Source organism: Giraffa tippelskirchi, chromosome 7 (assembly GCF_054371585.1).
Source record: "Giraffa tippelskirchi isolate mGirTip1 chromosome 7, T2T-mGirTip1v1.2.pri, whole genome shotgun sequence".
Taxonomy (NCBI): Eukaryota; Metazoa; Chordata; class Mammalia; order Artiodactyla; family Giraffidae; genus Giraffa; species Giraffa tippelskirchi.
The window spans coordinates 94,786,976-94,803,769 of NC_137281.1; the positions used below are offsets into that span (position 1 = coordinate 94,786,976).

The 16,794-nt window shown below is 36.6% G+C and overlaps 2 long non-coding RNA genes across 2 annotated transcripts in view; one reads left to right on the forward strand and one right to left on the reverse strand.

The window, feature by feature from the left end:
* Positions 1 to 4,423: 4,423 nt before the first annotated feature.
* LOC145512752 (uncharacterized) lies at positions 4,424 to 6,369 on the forward strand. The gene is made up of 2 exons (XR_014058764.1): positions 4,424 to 4,622; positions 6,244 to 6,369. It is a non-coding gene; the product is annotated as an uncharacterized LOC145512752 (long non-coding RNA).
* A 7,888-nt stretch (positions 6,370 to 14,257) lies between these two features.
* LOC145512757 (uncharacterized) overlaps positions 14,258 to 16,794 on the reverse strand; it is a 347,069-nt gene continuing 344,532 nt past the window's right edge. The window contains exon 6 of the long non-coding RNA XR_014058769.1: positions 14,258 to 15,978. This is a non-coding gene — a long non-coding RNA (uncharacterized LOC145512757). The remainder of the gene's footprint in view (positions 15,979 to 16,794) is intronic.

The following is a 16,794-nucleotide window of genomic DNA, read 5'->3' on the forward strand; positions in this document are numbered from 1 at the left end:
TTCTTGCCTGGAAAATCCCATGGACAGAGGAGCCTGGAAGGCTATAGTCCACGGGGTCACCAAAGAGTCAGGCATGACTGAGTGGTTAAACAACAACAAATAAAAAAAAGTTTATACTGAGAATGGCCTGGGAAGGCAGGAATTAAATATTTGTAAAGGGCCAAGGGTTATGCTGGGTCTTGTGTGTGTTGGCTCCTCCTATTCTACAAGAACTCCATGAAGAGGCTACTCATTTCTTCTATTTTAAAAACACAACAGCAATAGCAACAACAAACCATGGCCCAGAAGAGTTCCATTCCATATTTCCTAAATGACTGAGGCGGCATTCAACCTGAGATCTACATGCCTCTATGATCTTTCCAGGATACCATGATGATTGGTGTTCCTCAGAAGTGCTTTTTGTCTGCACTTGTATGCTCTTTTCAAGGGGATTTTCTTCTTTCTATAATATCTGTGTCCATTTTTCCTATTCTACCTGTTAATCTGCTTATATTTAGCTTTTAGCACCTATATTTCATATACTTCTTTTTATGAAATTTGCTTCATTTTCTTTTCTCTCTTGATGCTTCACACATAAATCTGTCCTATTGCTTACTCCATTCAATTGCAATTGTAATTACCAAACTGTGCCATTTTCAACGTCAAGGAGAATACCTTACAAACATTTATTTGGAATCCCACACTTTATATAAACATCTGGCACATAAGAGCCTTAAATATACTTTAAGGTACGTGTGAGTGAATGAATGTTTCTGAAATGAAGGTATGAGGTTAATATCTTTCTCTGAAAATTTGCATGTAAAAGACATATAAATGTCATTTATTATATTTCTAAATCAATTTTTGATCATATTAAATCTTCCTCCAAGTCCCCATCCTACTGGACTGATGATAAATTTAATTTTGTCATTTTGGAAGTCCTCAAATCTACAAATTTTATGAGGTGCACAAAAGTTGACAAACAGAATAAAAACTTTTTTTAAACTCTGTTTTGGCTGCCTTAGGTTTTTCCACTGTCCAACCTACGTGTCCATGTGGACAGGTCATCCTGCTAATCGTGTCAAGCCTCAACAGGGCAACTTTCCTGAGGTTAAGAAATCTAGTACCCGGAGTCATGCACTATATTCAGGACTTGGTCATCCCCTCTGAGTTTCTGCCCCTGCAGAACACTTGTTCTTGGGGAATATACACACTCTTTACCCTACTTTCACAGCCCATCTCCTCCCCAGTCAGGCTGGAACTTGCCTCTACCACTCCCCTCAACATAACCCTTTCATAGAGTTAATGAGCCGACACTTTCAGGAAAAGAAAAAACAAGCAAGAATCAAGTTTTGTTCAGTTGACTTCTGCTTTAGACCCCAGAACACAATCACTGAATGAAGTAAGCAAACACAGAGGCCTTAGCTACTTTCTTTAAATGAGAGAATAGGGAAAAGGGAATAGATGTCTGAGAGTGCTTATTCTTTGTTATTTCTCTCAACTGTGAAGGCACAAGTTCATATCTTAAAAACATATCTTGCCATAATGTCTATACACTTGTTCTAGATATTATGTTGTATATCATTTGAGGGAGAATGGCTGTCCAGTGTAATAGTTTAAACATGAACTCTGGAGCCAGTGCTTTAGATTCAAATTCCTGTTCTATTACTTAACTAGCTTATCTGTGTCTTTATTCACCTCCTTATAAAATACAAATAATAATAGCACCTTCTTCATAAGGCTGTGTGACTGCTAGATTAGTTCATGTATGAAAAGTCCTTACAATAACACCTGGTACATAGTTAGTTCCATATATGGGTAAGTCAACACTTCTGTTACTGTATTCTTTAGGTACCTAATCCAGTATCTTGTCTCAAGACATTTTATCTCTGATGGCTCTTCTAAATACTAGTTCAAATTTCCAAATGGATGCTGAATACTATCTCTAAGTGTTTGCTGACATTGAAACTCCCATATTAAAACCAAAACTATCATTCTATCCAAACAGTCTCTATTCTCATTAACTTTATTTTTTACTTTTCCAAGGCCTTCAAAGCAAGTCAGTGAATCCTACTGAATCTCTAATCACTTCATTTTCACCATCACCACTAGTTGAGACCTAATTACAGTAAGCCCTCAGTATTGCTGGGTTCCACATCCAAGGACTCAACCACAGATATAAAACATTCAGATAAAAGTCCAGAAAGTTCCAAAAAGCAAAACTTGAATTTGCCAGCCTGGCAACAATTTACAGTGTATTTACAACTATTTACATAGCTGCTGCTGCTGCTGCTAGGTCGCTTCAGTCGTGTCCGACTCTGTGCAACCCCATAGACGGCAGCCCACCAGGCTCCGCCGTCCCTGGGACTCTCCAGGCAAGAATACTGGAATGGGTTGCCATTTCCTTCTCCAGTGCATGAAAGGGAAAAGTGAAAGTGAAGTTGCTCAGTCATGTCCAACTCTTAGCAACCCCATGGACTGTAGCCTACCAGGCTCCTCCGTCCATGGGATTTTCCAGGCAAGAATACTAGAGTGGGGTGCCATTGCCTTCTCCAATTTACATAGCATTTACATTGTATTAGGTATAAATAATCTAGAGATGATTTAAAGTATACAGGAGGATGTGTGTAGGTTACATGCAAATACTATGCAATTTTATTTAAGGGACTTGAGCATCCACACATTTTGGTATTTGAGGGGCTTGGAGTCAATCCTACATGGATGCAGAGGGATGACTATACATACATATCAGACAAAACAGTATATGAATTTCTTCTAATTAGAAAGTATTTCAAAACTGAATGAAAATAAAAACACAATAGTATCAGTTTGTAGGATGTCATTTAAATGGTACTGAGGGGAAAACATAACACTAAATACCTATATTCTAAAAGAACACTCTCAAATTAATGACTGCATCTTTAATAAATTATAAAAAGAGAAACACAAAAGGCCTAGAAAAGTTAAAACAATCTTGATAAAGAACAGAGCTAGAGGAATCTAAAAAAAAAATACAACAAACTAGTGAAGAAAACAAAGAAAAAGCCAACTCACAGATATAAAGGACAAACATGATTACCAGTGGGGAGAATAAAGGAGGGGCAGTGCAGGATTAGGGGGAAAAAAGTTATTATGAGATTACATGAAATCATGTGTGTGAAATTTTTGAAAACTGTAAAGCATTATAGAATTTAAAGAATCTTTTATTCAATAAAAAACATTGAAATAAAACCAAAGTTAAACCAAAGAGGAGATAAGTGATAATTGAGATCAGACATAAATCAATTAAATAGAAAACAAAAACATCACTGAAACCAAATTCTCTTTCTGTGGGATCAACAAAAGTGATAAACTTTGATTCAAAATGAACAGGAGTAAAAGAGAGAAACACAAATGACCAATATCAAGAATGAGAGAGGGGTCTTCACTACATATTTGACATATTAAAGTGATACAAAGGAAAGGTTGTGAATAATTCTATGCCAGTAAATTCAATAATTCAGAGGAAATGAACAAATTCTTTGAAAAGCACAAACTACCAAAGCTCATACAAGAAGAAATAGATAATCTGAACACCTGTATATCCATTAAGAAATTGATTTTTCTGTTTAAAATATTTTTTCCTCAAGAATATTTCAGGCCCAGATGGCTTCTCTGATGAATTATATCAAATATTTAAGGGAGATAAAAATACCATTTCTACACAAATTCTTCCAGAAAATTGAAGGAATGCTTCCCAACTTATTTTATGAGTCTATCACTGCCCTTATATCAAAACCAGAAAGAAACAGTATGAGAAAAGAAAACTATACCAATAACTTCATTTACACAAAGATATGTTTAAAATTACATAGATATAAAATTACAAAGATATAAAAATATGCTAAACACAAATTTAGCAATTCAAATCCAAAAACCATATAAAGGGGATAAAATGACTCATGAAAAGTAGGGTTTATTTCAGGAATGCAAGAGTGGTTTAATACTCAAAAAATCAACATAATCTACTGTATTAACAGGCTAAACATGAAAAACTACTATGATCTTCTTATCAGGCACAGAAAAAGTATTGAAAAAATTTTGACAAAATCCAACACTTATTTAAATGGTAAAACTCCCAGCAAAACAGGAACACAAGGTGCTTTCCTCAATCTAATAAAGGACATCTTCAAAATAAAACATAACTCTACAACCAACAGGGCTTCCCTTGTGGCTCAGCTGGTAAAGAATCTGCCTGCAGTGTGGGAAACCTGGGTTCGATCCCTGGGTTGGTAAGATCCCCTGGAGAAGGGAAAGGCTACCGACTCCAGTATTCTGTCCTGGAGAATTCCATGGACTGTATAGTCCACAGGGTCACAAAGAGTCAGTTATGACTCAGTGACTTTCACTTCACTTCACTGCTACCACCAACATACCACTTAGCGGTGGGAAACTGTGCTTTCCCACTTAACTTAGAAACAAGACAAGGATGTCTTTTTCAACTTTATTCAACATTGTCTTAGAGGTTCTAGCTAGTATAACAAGGAAAGAAAAGGCATCTAGATTGGAAAGGGAGCAGTAACACAGGCTTTATTCACAGATGACATGACTTCCTATGTAAAAAAATCCACTGGAATTTATAAAAAGGCTACTAGAACCATTAAGTGAGTATACCAAAGTGATAGTTTACAAGATCAATATTCAAGTATCAATTTTATTTTTATGTATTAAGAACAAACAATTGGAAATTAAATTTTAAAAACCACCATTTACAATAGCATCAAAAATATAAAGTATGTAAGGATAGTTCAACTAAAAATGTGCATAATCTGTATCCTGAAAATTACAAAATGTCACTGACAGAAAGTAAAGGTGATCTAATTAATTAAAGAAATTTACCTTGCTTATAGATAGGAAAATGCAATCTCACTAAGATGTCAAATATCCCCAAACTGATCCACAGGTTATGTAGACAGTGGTGGTTATTCTAACTTCTCTTTGACAAGGATACTGATGTCATGAACATGTAACTGTCAAAATGTATCAAATTTTACACTTGAAATATGTGAAACTTCTTTACAAGGGCTTCCCTGGTAGCTTAGCTGGTAAAGAATCTGCCTGCAATGCAGGAGACTCTAGTTCAATTTCTGGGTCGGGAAGATCCCCTGGAGAGGGGATAGGCTACCCACTCCAGTATTCTGGCCTGGAGAATTCCATGGACTGTGTAGTCCACAGGGTCACAAAGAGTTGGACATGACTGAGTCACTTTCACTTCACTTCTTTACAAGTCACTAATAACCTTAATAAAGCTGTTTAAAAAAATTACAAAAACCACTCCAATGGCTCTCCATAGTTCTCATGTGATAAAATCCAAGGTTTTTAGTGGAAAAAATATGGGCTTTAAGGTTTTCCTACCAGCTAAATCACTTTCACTTCTTTGAATATGGGTTCTCCCATCTGTAGAGCAGACATAATGTCTGGCTGAAATGATTGTTGTTACAAGTAATTATAACATCCTCTTTAAAGTGTCTAGGATAGTAAATGATATCTAGTTTTAAAATACCTTAAATTCGAGGTAGCAAGTGTAAACAATCATCAGCGATTGCCTTAGAGACCTGTCACTGTTTAAAAAGAAGAGACTAGGGCATAAAAGAACTACTGTACATTCTTTAGTTCACATTCTGCCTAGGGCTCATTCTGAGTTTATGTCACTTAATAATTTATAGAATCTTATGTTACATGCAATTTTAAAACTTGTGAATGATCACAATGAAGCCCATGATTTGGTAACAATACCTGAACTTTCATACCGTTTCCTAGGCAAGTATTTGTTCACAAAATTATAACCTTATCTATTAAGAGGTAACTCTTGCCATCAACTTTTTAAAAAATGTATGAATCTCAACCTAAAACATATTTGATAGACCATAAATGCCATTTGAAATGCACAGTTTCTCTTTAAAACTTAACATGTATCTCTGAACTTCAGTAGTTGAGTGTAACTAGGTTTATGACTATGGGCAAGTCCATAACATTTCTAGATCTCCGTTTCTTCATTTTTATAGAGCAAGGCTTGGATTATGACTTCCAAGATCTTTATCTGCTTCCAGAATGAATTGCTGGGATAATATATGATGAATTATTTGAATTCTTGAGGATTGTGAATTAATCTTGGATATTTTGAAGCTTATTGTTGAATATTTAATTTTATAACTATCACTAAAATACATCTGTGTTTTATCACAGAGCATTATTATAAGCTTATGGAGATATTTTCTTTTTTAGATAATTTGGATCAGCAGAAAATTCAGAGCTCTCAAAATTGGAGAATGACTGGATCCACTGATACCACCTTCATAAAGTCTGAAGAATAACATTGTTTTGAAATAAATGTCAGTGAAAAGGGCCAAAGAATGGTATGGATTGGATTATATTATAGTTACGTTAATTGCTAATTTTTTTTTTCTTTTTCAAGTATACACAAATATTTTTCTAGTTTGTTGCATTTGGAATATTTACTTCAGAACACTCTGTTCTACTCTACCTCAGAAGATGACAGGATAAAGTGTACTGATATTAAAGCTGGATTTTAGCCTGCATTTTATTTTGAGTTACAAAATTTGGAAAAGGAAAAAAACATTGGTAAGTAGGATTGATTTGTGTGTGTGTGTGCACATGTGGGTGTCACTGCCAAGATTTTAAAAGAAAAATAATAGCCAATAAAATAGACAATTTTGTTGTCCATTTGTCTCATACCTAAGGTTTAATCTTTAAAGAGCCATTGTTCTTTGTCTACTTGCCTAACACATGTATGTATGTATGTTCTGGTAAAACCTGTAAATATACTTTGCTGAATATAATGCTATAGGAATTCACAACAGAAAATTTAAACATAATGGTGTCTTTAATACTTTAAGAACAATATCAGGGATAATGAACTTGCATATTAGTAAGCAAAAATACTCTTGTACTTTTACATATCCACATTTGTATGTGGTGTGTGTGTATATGTATATATATAGAGAGAGGCAAACAGACATATACATACACTGAGAATATTTTAAAAGAAACTTGTCAAAATCACAATAGAAGTTGAAGAGAACACTCACAAAATTTCCAAATCTCTGGATAATACCCAGAATAATTTTTTTTAGAAATGGAAAAATAATTATAAAACATATTGTGTTAATAAATCAGAAAAGGCACTTGAAATAATCTCATAAAATGTTATAGCTTAAATAATGCCCTTCATCAGTATTCTTTGTTTAACATTTTATGTTTATTGATAAATGAAGATGCATTTAAATAATTCAAAGAAAACATTAGCTGCAAGCAAGGAATTAATAATTGATAGGACTGGAAGGACTCTTTTCACTTGGGAAATAGATAATATTAGCTTAATGTGGGGCTGTAGGAACAGAGGAAATGTAATGGATCTGCCTGCTTTAAACTGATGATGGTTATTGTGGTCTAAAAGTTGCTACAAAGGCAAAAGCGGGACAGCTTGGCAAGTGCAATAGATTTCACTCATAGGAGCTGACAGTGCAAATTGCGGTCTGATGTGTCAGATTTATACATGGGAGGAGACCTAATGATCATGACATAGACTAAGGAGATAAGAAAAAAAATAAAATGCGAGTTAACCATAATTGGAAAATGGAAAGAAAAAACCCTTTGAACATATTATGATGTTAAAAATAAGAAAAGATTTTACTTTTCTCCATCACTATGTTTGAGGGTGGAGGCCCAGTTAGAATGCAGCTACCTTGCTTTTGAGCAGAAACACCCATCATAAGGTTTGAGTTAGATTCTCATGGCATTTCAGGCAGGGGCTCCAGCTGCACGTGTGCAATGCCAGCATCTTTGGAGGGTCATGAGAGATGAACACCCCCAGAGAGAAGAGACACATATGTTGGCTATTTTCATCTCACCTGTATTTGTCCTTCTCCAAATATTAAAGAAAATTGAGTCATACACATCTGGGAGCTCCAGAGGCCATTAATTTTGCTCTGTCTTCTCCCTCTCCTCCTTCACTCCCACTTTCCAGGAAAGAGAGTTATTTTTGAGTGTGCCCAGGTAAAGTTTAGATTACTCCCTGGTAAATTCATCTTTTCCATTGGGAAGGACTCCTCAATTTTCTAATCTGGCATAATTTAAATGTATGTCTTTAATAGTTATATTTAACCCACCTTTGTCCATAAAGGACCTTTAAATACAATCAGTCATTTCAGAAATCATCCCTCAAATTTGTCACTTTTGCTTTAGAACATTAATTTCCAAAAAAGGCGAATTTGGAATTGGTTTCAAAAGAATTATCTCTTTGATAAAATTTCAGCCACATAACAAAGTCTATTGATTCTGCAGCCTTCCTCTTGGGCTGATGTGGAATTTCAAGTTTTTGTACATACTCAATTTCAAGGAAACAACTATACATATTTTGATTAAATCTTACAGATCAACATCCTTCTCTTCTCATGCCCACTCTTCACACAAAATTCAGATAAACCATATAAAGAAAAGAAAGCCAAAATAAATCTATATTTTCCCCCAAAGTTCAATTTCTTCACTTGCAAAGGAAAAAGAAGTAGAATAAAGTCATATCCTCAGACACCTCCCCAGGCCCCAGGCAGGCTAAATAAAAGGGTGAAGTGAGCTATGAAGAGGGGAATCCAAAATGAAGAAAGAGTGAGCAACTAATGTTGCTTAAGAGCTCTAGGTTATTGACATGCAATTGAGTATTGCCATGTATCTAATTCTCAAGAGAAACAAGAAATGTGATTTTTATTCTCTGTGTGGCATCTCACAAGTTTGAAAGGTGAGACCAAATTCAAGTAACTTGCTTGAACTGGTCCATGTCATACAGAGCAAACAGACATGCCAGCATGACCATAAGTCAAGGGAGTGAGTCCAGCCAGAAACTCTGGTGCATACTGAATTGCCCTCTTGCCTTCTCATTAAGGCATGAACTCACTTCCACTAGACGTCTCTCATTTGTGCAGACTAAAATCTATCCTCTTCATCATTGCTTTATTTTGGAAGCCAGTTTTCCTGTGGTCAGCAGATACCAGACTACTTAGAACTTTATGTGACATTGCATTTTCAAAATTTTTCTTAAAGTTAAGTTTTAAACTGATTATGAAGAATATGTGCTTAGTGTTGAAAGCACAGAAATTATCCATAATTCCACCATCTCAGAGCAACCATTGTTAGTAATTTAGTGTATTGCTTTTTCTTTTACTTTCCTATACATGTGCATTAAGTTTTTGTATATGGTCAATTATATCAATTCCGGGGTCAGGAAGATCCCCTGGAAAAGGGATAGGCTTCCCCTTGACAGTATTCCTGGACATCCCTGGTGGCTCAGATGGTAAAGAATCTGCCTGCTATGCAGGAGACCTGGATTTGATCCCTGGGTTTGGAATATTCCCTGGAGGAGTGCATGGCAACTCACTCTAGTATTTTTGCCTGGAAAATCCCCAGGGACAGAGGAGCCTGGCGGGCTACAATTCATGGGGTCGCAAAGAGTTGGACATGACTGAGCAATTAAGCACAGCACACAGCAAAGGAACAGCTATACATTACATAATTTCTTTTGGTTAAATCTTACAGATTGAATTTATAGTATATAGTAACTAAAATCATAATGTATATTTAGTTCTGTTGCAACACTATTTTCAATGTTATGAATTCTGGTATACATACTTAAAGCAATATTACTGATTGCATAGCTTTTTAAAACTTTTCTAAAACCTAGATCTGATTCCTTAATAATTGGAATTGAAACAATAATAATTGAAATACTACTCAGACATAAAAAAAGAATAAAATTAATAGTTCAGTTCAGTTCAGTCGCGTCCGACTCTTTGCGACCCCATGAACCGCAGCACGCCAGGCCTCTCTGTCCATCACCAACTCCCGGAGTCTACCCAAACCCATGTTCATCGAGTTGGTGATGCCATCCAACCATCTCATCCTCTGTCGTCCCCTTCTCCTCCCGCCCCCAATCCTACCCAGCATTAGGGTCTTTTCCAATGAGTCAACCCTTCGCATGAGGTGCCCAAAGTATTGGAGTTTCAGCTTCAACATCAGACCTTCCAATGAACACCCAGGATTGATCTCTTTTAGCATGGATTTATTGGATCTCCTTGCAGTCCAAGGGACTCTCAAGAGTCTTCTCCAACACCACAAAGACATTAATTGACTCAGAAGGTATTATGCTTAGTGAAATGAATCAGAGAAAAACAAATACTGCATGATATCACAAGTGGAACTAAAAAAATTAAACTAGCAAACTTCACAAAAAGAAACAGACTCACAGATATGGAGAACAAGAGACAGGCAAGATGGGGCAAGAGATTAAAGTACAAAATCACTGCAGATGGTGACTGCAGCCAGGAAATTAAAAGATGCTTGCTCCTTGGAAGAAAAGTTACGACCAACCTAGACAGCATATAAAAAGCAGAGACGTGACTTTGCCAACAAAGGTACGTCTAGTCAAGGCTATGGTTTTTCCAGTAGTCATGTATGGATGTGAGAGTTGGACTACAAAGAAAGCTGACCACCAAAGAATTGATGCTTTTGAACTGTGGTGTTTGAGAAAACTCTTGAGAATCCCTTGGACTTCAAGGAGATCCAACCAGTCCATCCTAAAGGAAATCAGTCCTGAATATTCATTAGCAGCAGCAGCATTCATTGGAAAGACTGATATTGAAGCTGAAACTCCAATACTTTGGCCACCTGATGTGAAGAACTGACTCATTGGAAAAGAAAGATCCTGATGCTGGGAAAGATTGAAGGCAGGAGGAGAAGGGGATGACACAGGATGAAATGGTTAGATGGCATCACCAGCTCAGTGGACATGAGTTTGAGTAAACTCCGGGAGTTGGTGATGGACAGGGAGGCCTGGTGTGCTGCAGTCCATGGGGTCGCAAAGAGTCGGACACGACTGAGCGACTGAACTGAACTACATATAAAATAACAAACTGCATGGATATATTATATAGTACAAGGAACGTACCCAATATTTTATAACTATAAATGGAGCATAACCACTAAAAATTGGGAATCACTATGTTGTACACTTCAAATTTACATAATATTGTAAACCAATTCTACCTGCATTTAAAAATATTCTCCTAAGACCTAGATCTGATACCTAAATAATTATCTTTGTTGAAGCCAAAAGTTTTATGCTAACCAATGAGGAAGCAAGTTAGAATTGGTGTAGGTCATTATGGCATGTTATGGACAACCAGCTTACAGATGTACAGGACAAATTTAAGATCAATTAGGGAGCAATACCAAAGAATGTTCAAACTACCACACAATTGCATTCATTTCTCATGCTAGCAAGGTTATGCTCAAAACCCAAGTTAGGTTTAAACAGTCCATGAACTGGGAATTTCCAAATGTACAAGCTGTATTTAGAAAAGGCAGAGGAAACAGAGATCAAATTGCCAACATCAGTTGGATCATAAAAAAGCAAGATAATTCCAGGAAAACATCTGCTTCATTGACTACTCTAAAGCCTTTGACTGTTTGGATCACAACAAACTGTGGAAAATTCTTAAGAGATAGGAATACCAGCCCCACCTTACCTATCTCCTGAGAAACCTGTATGCAGGTCAAGAAGCAACAGTTAGAACCAGACATGGAACAACGGACTGGTTCCAAATTGGGAAAGGAGTAGGTCAAGGTTGTATACTGTCACCCTGCTTATTTAACTTATATGCAGAGTACATCATGTGAAACACTGGAATGGATGAAGCACAAGCTGGAATCAAGATTGCCAGGAGAAATATCAACCTCAGATATGCAGATAATACCACCCTTATGGCAGAAAGTGAAGAGGAACTAAAGAGCCTCTTGATAAAAGTGATAGAGGAGAGTGAAAAAGCTGGTTTAAAACTCAACATTCAAAAAACTAAGGTCATGGCATCCCGTTCCATCACTTAAATGGCAAATAGAAGAGGAAAAAGTGGAAACAGTGACAGACTTTATTTTCTTAGGCTCCAAAATCACTGTGGATGGTGATTGCAGCCATGAAAAAAGATGCTTGCTGCTTGGAAGAAAAACTATGACAAACCTAGACAGTGTATTAAAAAGCAGAGATATTACTTTGCCGACAAAGGTCCATACAGTCAAAGCTATGGTTTTTCTAGTAGTCATGTATGGATGTGAGAGTTGGACCATAAAGAAGGCCGAGCACCAAAGAATTGATGCTTTTGAACTGTGGTGTTGGAGAAGACTCTTGAGAGTCCCTTGGACTTCAAGGAGATCAAACCAGTCAGTCCTAAAGGAAATCAGCCCTGAATATTCACTGGAAGGACTGATGATGAAGCTGAAACTCCAGTATTTTGGCCAACTGATGCAAAGAACCAATTCATTGGAAAATACCCTGACGGTGGGAAAGATCAATAGCAGGAAGAGAAGGGAATGACAGAGGATGAGATGGTTGGATGGCATCACCGACTCAATGGACATTAGTTTTGAGCAAGCTCCAGGTGATGGTGAGGGAAAGGGAAGCCTGGCATGTTGCAGTCCATGGGGTCACAAAAGATTGGACATGACTGAGCGACTAAACACAAAAAGAGATCGCTATTAATCAGTTACTCATCTCCATTCTGAGCTTTCCTATTTCTTAGTATGTTTATTGATTCACCTATTTTTTAATCCATACATACTTTCATTTATCTGGCTTTATTTTTAATCTTGCTTTTGGTGTTCTAGATGCTGCATTATGTTCTAGCAATACAGATACAAATATGACACAAATCCAAACTTTCATTAACTTTTTTAATAGGGGACACAGTTAAGGGAATGTATAACTAAAATCCCATATAAGTACTAGAAATGAAGACCACAGAGGCTTAAATATTTCATTCTTTTCACTTTGATATACATTTTTAAGTTGTAAATGCAAGTCTTTAATTTTTACTCTCTAGTTACTAGTTTTGAAATTTACTACTCAGCTCTTGATCATATATTCGTTATCATAAGCATTAAAAAACACTTGTAAGTTTCAGTTAATTTATATTTCTATACATACCTTGCAGAATATCCATAGTCTCTGTGCTCAAAGAAATTGCATTTAGGTAACAGAGATGTTAAATGGTACTGAGTCTAAAGTCGACTTCTTCAGACTTATACAATTTCCAAACATTTAGAATTTTAAATATATTATAAAAGAATGAAATGACTAGTTAGTATTGCTTTATACAAGATTTACTTTGTTGCCTTCTTAAGTGTCTTAGCTTGTACTGATAGGAGAGGAATGCATTTGTTCTAGCTGAGAACAGATACAGACTAACACTTGGAAAGCCTGTGCCCAAGAGCCCAGTAACTGAGTGTCAAGATTGGCAGCTATCTAAACTGAGGATGACTAGAAGTGTGAGCCTTCTTTATTCTGTTCATGCCGCTACACCCAAATGCTGCAGTCTGGGTGGTTTATAAACAACAGAAATTTATTTCCCATAGTTCTGGAGGCACATCAGATTTCCAGCATGGTCATATTCTGGTGAAGGCCCTTTTCCAGGTTGCACACTACCAACTTTTCAACTTCTCTGTGACCTCATGTGGTAAAAATAGGGATGGGAGTGACATGGGGTCTCTCTTATAAAAGCAATAATCCCACTCAGGAGGGATCCACTCTCATGACTTAAGAACCTCTCAAAGGTCCCATCTTTTAATATCATCCCACTGGACATCAGGATTTCAATTTATGACTCTGGGGGAGACAAAAACATTTAGGCCATAGTAGAGCCCGAGTGCACAGTGAGAAGATCAGGACTAAAAGAGGAAATCAGATAGCCAGACCTCACCAGGTAGTATGGCGGACTCTGTAGGGGGAGCAAAGGCATATACACTCCAGGACTCAGATACAATTTTGCCTGATTACTGAGTACCACCCTCCACCAATTTTTTATTCAGCTTGCAGTGCTTTCTGTACCTTGTCAAAAGAAAAAAAAGCACAACTTGGTTATTGGTTTTAGAACTTCCTACTGTTGATTATGTAATAAAAATTGATATTAAATATGGTCTGCAGATAAAAGTTTCAGAAGCCCAGACATTTGCTGTGCCTACTTATTTGTAAAGCAGGCATAGCACTTCCTTACAAGCTGTTATAAGAACTATCCGTACTTAAGGAGTTTGAAATTTAAAAGCTTAACTTAAATGTTAAATAAAAATTTAACTTTTTATTAAGAATATATTCAGAAATAAACCCCCCCACACATAATCAGTTTATAACAAAGGAATCAAGAATACAAAATGCAGAAAGGACAGTATGTCCAATTAAGGTGTTGGGAATACTGGACAACTACATACAAAATATGAAACTTCACTACTACCTCACACCAAATATGTACAAAAAAATGGATTAAATACTTGAGTGTAAAACCTGCAATCATAAAATTCCTAGAAGAAAATAAAGGTGGTAAGTTCCTTGACATTGGTCTCAGCAAGGATATTTTAGGTTTGATATCAAAAGCAAAGACAACAAAAGCAAAAATAGATAAGTGGGACAACTTCAAACTAAAAAGTCCTTCACAGAAAACAAAACCATCAACAAAATGAAAAGGTAAATATGGAGTGGGAGAGAATATTTGCAAATCTTATATCTGATGAGAGTTTAACATCCAAAATATATAAAAATGCATACAACTCAATTGCAGAAACAGTCCAGTTAAAAAATGGGCACAGGATCTGAATCGGCATTTTTCCCAAGAAGATATACAGATGGCCAAAAAAGTACATGAAAAGATGCTCAACATCACCAGGGAAATGCAAATCAAAACCATAGTGAGATATCACCTTACAACCTAGAATGGTTATTATCAAAAAGTCAAGTAATAACACATGTTGGCAAGGATGTGCCAGGAAGGGAACCCTCAAGCACTGGTAGAAATGTAAACTGACGCAGCCACTATGGAAAACAGTATGGAAATTCCTCAGAAAAATAAAAATAGAACTACTGTATGATCAACTTCTGGACATTTATCCAAAGAAAATGAAAATATTAGCTCAAAAAGATATGCACCCCTATATTCACTGCAGTATTATTTACAATAGACAAGATATGGAAGCCACATGTGTCTATCAATGCAGGAATGGATAAAGAAAATGTGGGATACACACATTTATTATTCAGCCATAATAAAGCAAGAAATCTTGCCATTTACAACAACATGGATAAAACTTGAGGGAATTATGCTAAATGAAATGTCAGACAGAGAAAGACAAATACGGTATGATCTCACTTACGGGTGGAATCTAAAACACAAGTTCACAATCATCATCACCACTCCCACAACAACAATAGAGTTCATTGATAATGGGGACTGATCTTTCTCAGGGAGATGTAATAAGTCACGGGGGGTGCAATTACAGCATGGTGACTATTTACTTAATAAAACTGTATTATCTTAAAAACACTTACCTCCAGAAAAAAATTTTCTACCTATGTGTGGTGTTGGATGTTAACTAGATTTATCATGGATGTTAACTAGATTTATCATGGATGTTAACTAGATTTATTATGGTATTATTTCACAATATATGCAAATACTGAATCAATACAGTATATACACCTAAATATAATATACACCTAAAACTAATGTATAATATTTCAATTATACCTCAATTCAGAAAAGTTTATTAAGCCGTCTCAAAGTCCCACGGATGGTGGATAGTAAATAAACAGCCCCTACCTTCCTCTTACCTCCAAACTTTACTGATGAGAAAAGACATGTGAAACAAATGGAAAATAACACAAGACAAGGAAAAATTGCATCATTAAAGTCTAATACCTCATTCTACTCACTGTAACTTCTCTTTACAGAGAAATTTGGTACATAAAGAAATTTGTTCTAGTTAAGCCATGGTAAACATCTGAATGTGGTAAAGTTGTGAAAATACTCTTACCTCAGTTCTTTATTCTTGGATGATTTCAAACTGAAAGCAGTCTGTTCTACAAGCAAATCCTCATTTCTGAGATCCTCTGCCTTAGAGCACTCACTTTGCCTGGTGGGTTAAGTCAGGACATGTTAGGTTAACTACTGCTAGCAAAGAGGAAAGAAAGATAAAGGGTAATACACTAAAACTGAAGAGCAGAATTCAAAGTGATATCAGAAATAACCAATCAGTGGGAATGCGCCGAACTAAACCTTGAGTTGAATTCCTACAGACATAAGGATTTCTCACACTGCACACACTAAGAATGGGCTAAGATCACAGGGATCTCCTGAGTTTGAAATCCCAAGTAACTCAGATTCTTGCTCACAGCTGCACACCAGTCCTTTTGTCTACGTTCAATGGTGTGTGTGTGTGTGTGTGTGTGTGTGTGTGTGAAAAACTCTGTCGTGTCCGACTCTTTGCGACCCCATGGACTGTGACTGCCAGGCTCCTCTGTCCATGGGATTCTCCAGGCAAGAATAATAGAGTGGGTTGCCGTGCCCTCCATCAGGGGATCTTCCCAACTCAGGGATCAAACCCAGGTCTCCCGCATTGCAGGCAGATTCTTCACCATCTGAGCCACCTGGGATGGTAGACATGTATATAATGATGGGCTGTGGAAACTGCAGCAGCAGGAAGCAACTTTTTTCCCCAACCAATATGGCTCCTCTCAACACAACATTGAGCTGGATGAGCCAGCAATGACGATAGACACGTACATCTAGGATTTTGTTTTTTAAACCATATATATTGATTTTAATAGCATGATTACAGCTGTTAAATAAGTGATGCCTCTAGACTGAAGAGGACTGCAATGAGAAGCAGCCCAGCCAAGAGGCATGGGAGCAGCATGCTCTTCTCATTACTGCCAGTTAGTAAGGACAG